The following is a 6,464-nucleotide window of genomic DNA, read 5'->3' as shown; positions in this document are numbered from 1 at the left end:
AGAGAGCATTCTCACCAAATGTGATCTCTTCCGAAATTCACCCTATCAGCTGCGGCAATCTCATACTATTAAGCTGGCAGAAGTGAGTAGTCTTTGTCGATAGATCTCTATATTAGTATTTTGTCGAAGCGCTTTTTTTCACGAATTTATTTCACGATTTTTGATTCATATCACGAATTTATTTGTTTTATTATTGCTAATAGTTATTCATTGAAAAATGAGTCTCAGTCGTGCTCTTACGCTTTAAGATTTTATACTATAGCACATTTCTAATAGGTTTAGCGAATTACACGTCATTTGTTTGAATTCAAATTTATTTTAATGACTTTGTATTTACTAAAAAGATGTAATTTTTTTTTTAAAGTTGTTATATGAATTTGAATTATTGTTTTGAATTCTTAGAATTTTGTGCAATCGCAATGGCGTCCATGTTAGTAGCGAGCGAAGCAAACCATATAAGATTGCGTAGTAATTTTTGGGGGTTGGCGAGCGTTAGCGAGCAGGGGGCGCAGCCCACTAGTGTATATATAAAGTATAAAATATAGAGAAAACATGGAAAAAATTACAGAATAAAGAAAAGATGAGAAAAATTATTAAAATAATTTTTCTCCTAATTAAATAATTAATTCTAATTTCTAATTAAATCATTTAAAAGCAATAACTTAAATATTATGAACATATTTACAAAACTTGGTAAGTGTGTATACCTGTAGAAGATACAAGCAATCACGTATTTTCTTTTGTTATTAACTATTGCCATCCATAAATCTACAAATAGTTTTTTTTTATACAAAGCGTACGGATGTAAACTTTTTAAACTATGCAATGAAATTGTATTTTATTTTTGAAATTACGACTATTTTTAATGGAAAAAAAATTATTTTGAAGACACAACTAATAACTTTTAACGACAGTTTTTCTAAAAAAAAAAACAGGGCCAATTAGTTTTGAAAATAATTTGTAATTTTAAACCCAATCCAGAAGATAAGTGAATTACTGGATCAGGTATTGTGAGAAATCATCCTTTGTAGAGGACTTTTTGATGGAACTAAACCCGCATCTGCGTTAGACGGAGAGAAAAACCACGAAGACCACCCACGGTCAGTCTGACGGCCCCATGATCCGTCTAACACTGAGGATATTTTTACGTCAGCACTGTGGTCGGAGCGAGCCGGGTGTGGAATTCGTATCGACCAGCCACCACTGCGATTCGAACCCAGTTCGCCTAATTAGAAGGCGAACGCTTTATCACCTGAGCATTCGCTTTGGCTATATTAATACAATATTAGAAAGCACTGCTTTTGGATACAGTCGTGTGAGCTGACGACGAGATTGTATCTTTTTCTTGTTTATTTTTCCGCCTTATACTTTTTTACTTTTAAATTTTAAAATTATTATTTTGTTTATTTTTTACAAAATGCTTTTAATTATCTTTTTCCGTCTATTCTCTTTAAAATATAGCAGTTGTATGTGCTTGCAGCTTATGGGCAGTAAATAGAACTTATTAGTATTTTTCTTAATTTTTTTCGTTAATCAATCCTTTCTTTTCCTTGTGTTCATATATATATATATATACAGGGGTCTGTCCAGACATTTTGTGAAAGGTTCGTTTTTAGTAAAATTGTGAAAAAATTACTCACATTCTTTCAACCAGGGTCCGCTTTTATGAATTTGTGCAAATAGGGTCCGTTATTGCGGAAAAAAAACTTTTTCAAGGAGTTTTTAAATTGTAAAGACATACAAGATTATGCTCAACACTGTAAAATTATAATTAAAAAAATTAAATTTTAAAAAATAAACAACATTTGCTGCTTCTAGATTAGAGATGCAACATACAAATATTTGGTATTTAGCCTATATACTGATGAACGCAGAATATTCATTTCGGACAAATAATGGAAGAATCGTCTGCCGAAGACAAAACTTAATTCGTTTACATTCATTTTTCTTGTTTTCTGCCCTGGAAAGAGTTTATTCGATTAACAAAATAATAATAATGTAAAACAAATTTGTGAAGGGTCCAATTTAAAAAAAAATCATTTTGTGAAGGGTCCGTTAACGGAACGGACCCAAATATATATATATATATATATATTAAAAAAAAAATTTAAGCAGAATTTCGTACTACAGCAAGTGGTTAGTATCCATTATTTTATACTTATTAAGTTGGTAAAAAAAAAAAGAAAAGAAAGATGGGACTATTCTAGTCTACCTTGAAACTGGAAGCGCAAGTGCAACTACATTTGAAATTTTCAGTTCTAATTTTTCAGGTAAGGAAAATTTTGAAAAAAATAAAAAATTGAATTCTCAAATTATACACGAGAGAAAAAAAGAGAGGAAGTAGAACTAACGTAATAAGAATGAATTTCAAAATAATCAAATCCGTGGTTTTATCAGATGTGGCTGAATGCGTCCAATTATTTTTATTCAGTAATAATAATTATCTGGTTGACAATACGAAATTTTTTTTACAAAAAAAAAAGATTTAATAAAGATAAGACAAAAAAAGTGTATTTTTATTTTCATAATTGTATGGAAAGCAATTATCGGATGTTGATAACATCATTGCAGCGGATGATAAAAAAAAAATGAAAATATTGTCATGATAACATATTTACTATCAACATTTACGAGAAAGATATTATTTAAAGGTGTCGATTATAACCATATATCAAACTGCATTTCGTGATGAAAGTTTTACAGGCAATACGATTTCTTAATTTCTAAAATTATTTCATAAAAAATAAAAAAGTTAAATCCTTTGATTTCAGTGCATGCTCTCTCGACGACACGCATCGTGGTAAGCGCGTATACTTCTTAAGGTATACGTATAGTTTCCAAAAATTTCTAAACAAGTTCTACGTATCGGTTAATACATTTCCCCTTCGTTTAGACCAGCGTTAAAAGACAACAAATTATTTGATAAGTCGAAATTACATTATTATAAATTTAAAGAGAGAGGAGAGAGAGAAACAAACAAACTAAAAGGTCTTTTTTGCATTAAAAATATAAGTATAATCTAAAAAGTACATATGTTTATTTTAATATGCTTAATTTAACCATATGTTTAATTAAATATATTAAACCATATTTTTTTTCTTCAAAAATTAAATTTTTAAATAAATTTTTTTCTAAGAAGTCTGAAAACCTGTAAGAAATCTGAAAAATCTAGAGTACTGGTGAATTTGAAATTCCTTCACTAATTATTTGCTTTAGATATTTCTTACAGCAGTACGGTAATTGAAATGAATCATTAATAATCTATCCTATCAATAACCTATTTATTATTAATATTTAGCAACAGTTATTACGATACACGAATTTTGAATTTTAGTAATCATTTTTTGACTCACTTTATTTTTTACTAATTTCATGATAAATCCAAGTGACGTTTCGAAATCTCGGTACATTTAATACTTATATATTCTTACTTGTGAGTTATCAATCGCGTATTTGATTAATCACTTTTGGGCCCGACTTATTTCTGCCATTAAATCGTATATCCGAAGTTTATTCGCCAGTTATAACATCGCATTTTCGCAAAAGTTTTAAAAATCTTGATATTTTTAATACGATATTATTATTAATCTTGCAGTTGAATCACACATTTAAATAATCACTTTCCAACGCGCTTCATTTGTACCAATTTTATCGTAAATCCAGAAGGATATTTTTAAATAGTTATTTCCACGTAATTTGGAAATCCCGCATTTTTGCATTGATATTATTCGACACTAAAGTTTCAAATCGCATATTTAAGTAATCACTTTTTGACGCACTTTATTTGTGCCGCCGATTTCAACATAATTTTAAATGAACTTTTTAAAATCCCTTTTTTTTTTGTTATTATATCTTTATTTTCTTGGCAGTTATTGCTATGCATTCCCACATAGTTTTAAAAATTCGATATTTTTATTACGGCATGCGAATTTTAAATGACGCGTTTTATTCGCGCTGATTAAATTTAAGTTCATTATTTTTTTTTTCAATCTTTGCAATTATTTCTATGTTTTTCCTCGTGATTTTGACGAACCCGTTATTTTAACTAAAATGTCATAACGACAAACGATTTTCTAATTGCGCATTTCAATAATCAATTTTTGATACAATCCATTCCGGTACATTTGCATCGTAAAAACTAGTTTCTTTTTTAATCGTTTTTTCAGCGACGAAAGTGATTGGGTCGAATAATTTGGCAATAAAAATCGGCCATATATTTGCCGTCAAAATACGCGTGCGACGCAAAATACGACATCATATCCATGGATGGAACAGTGCCATGAGTTCACTATTTACTACGTTTCCCTAAGGCAGGGGTGGCGAACCTTTCTGCACCAACGTGCCATTTTTTTCAAAAAATTGTTTAATGAGGTCATAGACGTGCCGTCAAATAATTTGGACTTTATGATTATTGGGAAAATAATAATACTAAATACTACCAAATCAAAACTCTTTATTTACTATAAAGGACATCTTGCAGTGTCTCAGTTATAAGTGTAATTCAACTTAAAGTATAATTATGTGAATTCTGTTGTTTCAGATTAGATGACAAATAATTTATATTAGGTTGTAATATGTTAGTTTAAGCAGAACTGTTAAATCTGTTTTTGCTGGTTATTGATTGTTAGCTTGTTTTTTATGGTTATTAATTTTTTGGCATTAATTATAAATTTTTTTGTTAATAATTTTTAATTCCTTTGCTTGTTTTTGTGAATTTAAATTTAATTGTTAATATGCTTCGTAGTGAACTTTGTGATCAGCGGCGTGCCCAGAATAGTGTGTCGCGTGCCATTGGTTCGCCATCCCTGCCCTAGGGCAAAGGTATGGGTGCCTACATGTCCGAATTCAAGATAACCCATAAGAGCAACCAGTTCAACACTTAATTTAACATCTGTTCATAGCATGATTATTTTAAACTAAATTTTAATCATTTTATTTTCATAATTTTAGGCATAGTCAGACTCAGGTCAAAGAAAAATTTCAATTTAGTTACTTTTTATTAAATAATTAAAAAATTTTCTCCCCTATAAAACTAAAACAAATTAATAAAATTTAATGAATGAATTAATATTTGAAAAAACTGTATCAACATCAAGTAGTATCATCCACTACAAGTTTTAAAAAATGTATTTGAACACTTGAGTGGATAAATAAAAAGTATTTCATTGAAAATTTGAACAAGATAAAGGGTGAACTATTAGTAGTTAATTGAAAAAGCACTGTTAAAAACTCGAGTTCCCCTCCCGAAAAAAAAAAAGGTCAGAAGTGAAAGGAAAGATAACATCCTCAAAATTGACACAACAGCTGGGAGTGATCATCTGCAATATGACATTTTGTGTAGTAAGGGAGGGAAAAAAAGATACGAATAGTGTTGAAAGGTATTTCAGGAAGTCGCTTGTTTTTTCCACGATATTACTAAAAAGAAGAATAAAAGGTTTCCTGGCATTTAATATAATAAACATAATTATCAGCATTTTATAGTTAGGATCATGGCGATAGAATTAATTAACCTACTATATAACCAACCAGGACATTACTCACAATTAAAAAAGCAGTGATATCTTTGGGTACCAAAAATTATATTTTTAATCAGCGATTTTAAGTTGCTATAAATCTTGTTTTTAAAGAAAACACATTTTCTGCAACAACCATGTTTTTAATAAAACATATCATAACAAACATATGTTTAGCATTTTTATCAACAATGCTACAAAATCATAAAGCTAGATATATGGCTGAATGCAAAATTCAAAATAAAAATACCCCTCCCCCCCCCCCCCAAAAAANCCCCCCCCCCCCCCCCCACAAAAAAAAGCAGTGGGTAAGATTTACTACATTAACGGGATTTATTCGCTGAGGTGTAAAACAAGTCTTGGGTAATTGGTTCAAAATTAAAAAAAATAATAAATCTGGAATTTTGTTACATTTGGAAATAATAATAATACCACATTATTTCAAAATTTTTGTCAAATAAAATTTTCAGTTCTTTATTCTTAGATGAATTTGTTAGAATGAGGTTCTAAATTATAAGATATGTATAAATTAAAATTCTAAAAAAAAAATTTTTTTTTTTTAATATTTAAAGTTAAAAGTTTAAAATTGGGTACTTGCACTTCAAGAAGAAGACGTCCCATACCCACACAAGTGGCCTATGACGTTAGCGTAATTAATACAGAGCCGCATCGAATTAGTTGAAATATAATTCTTTCTCATCTACTTCTTTTAATTCAGATTTATTATTTATGTGTTTAATTGTAACCTTTATGCATTTTTGTTTTGTGTACCTGGTAACTTCGATGCATAATTAGTTTGTCCCACGTGGCTTTGTGCCTGTCTTTGTGCAAATATATAGTGAAAGAATCTTTGTGATAGAATTAAGAATGTGTCACTTAAGAGAATTGATATTTGACGAGGTCGTCCTTAAAATGGAAGGAACACTTGCTAGCGTAAACAAATCAACGTTT

The 6,464-nt window shown here is 29.4% G+C and overlaps 1 protein-coding gene across 1 annotated transcript in view; it reads right to left on the bottom strand.

Moving 5' to 3' along the window:
* Window positions 1–6,464, bottom strand: part of LOC107443907 (kinesin light chain) — a 75,382-nt gene that overhangs the window by 67,909 nt on the left and 1,009 nt on the right. The gene's annotated exons all lie outside the window — the stretch shown is intronic.

The sequence above is a fragment of the Parasteatoda tepidariorum genome, chromosome 6 (genome assembly GCF_043381705.1).
Source record: "Parasteatoda tepidariorum isolate YZ-2023 chromosome 6, CAS_Ptep_4.0, whole genome shotgun sequence".
Taxonomy (NCBI): domain Eukaryota; kingdom Metazoa; phylum Arthropoda; class Arachnida; order Araneae; family Theridiidae; genus Parasteatoda; species Parasteatoda tepidariorum.
The sequence above is the reverse complement of the archived record's forward strand: the minus strand, read 5'-3'. Positions and strand labels throughout refer to the sequence as shown.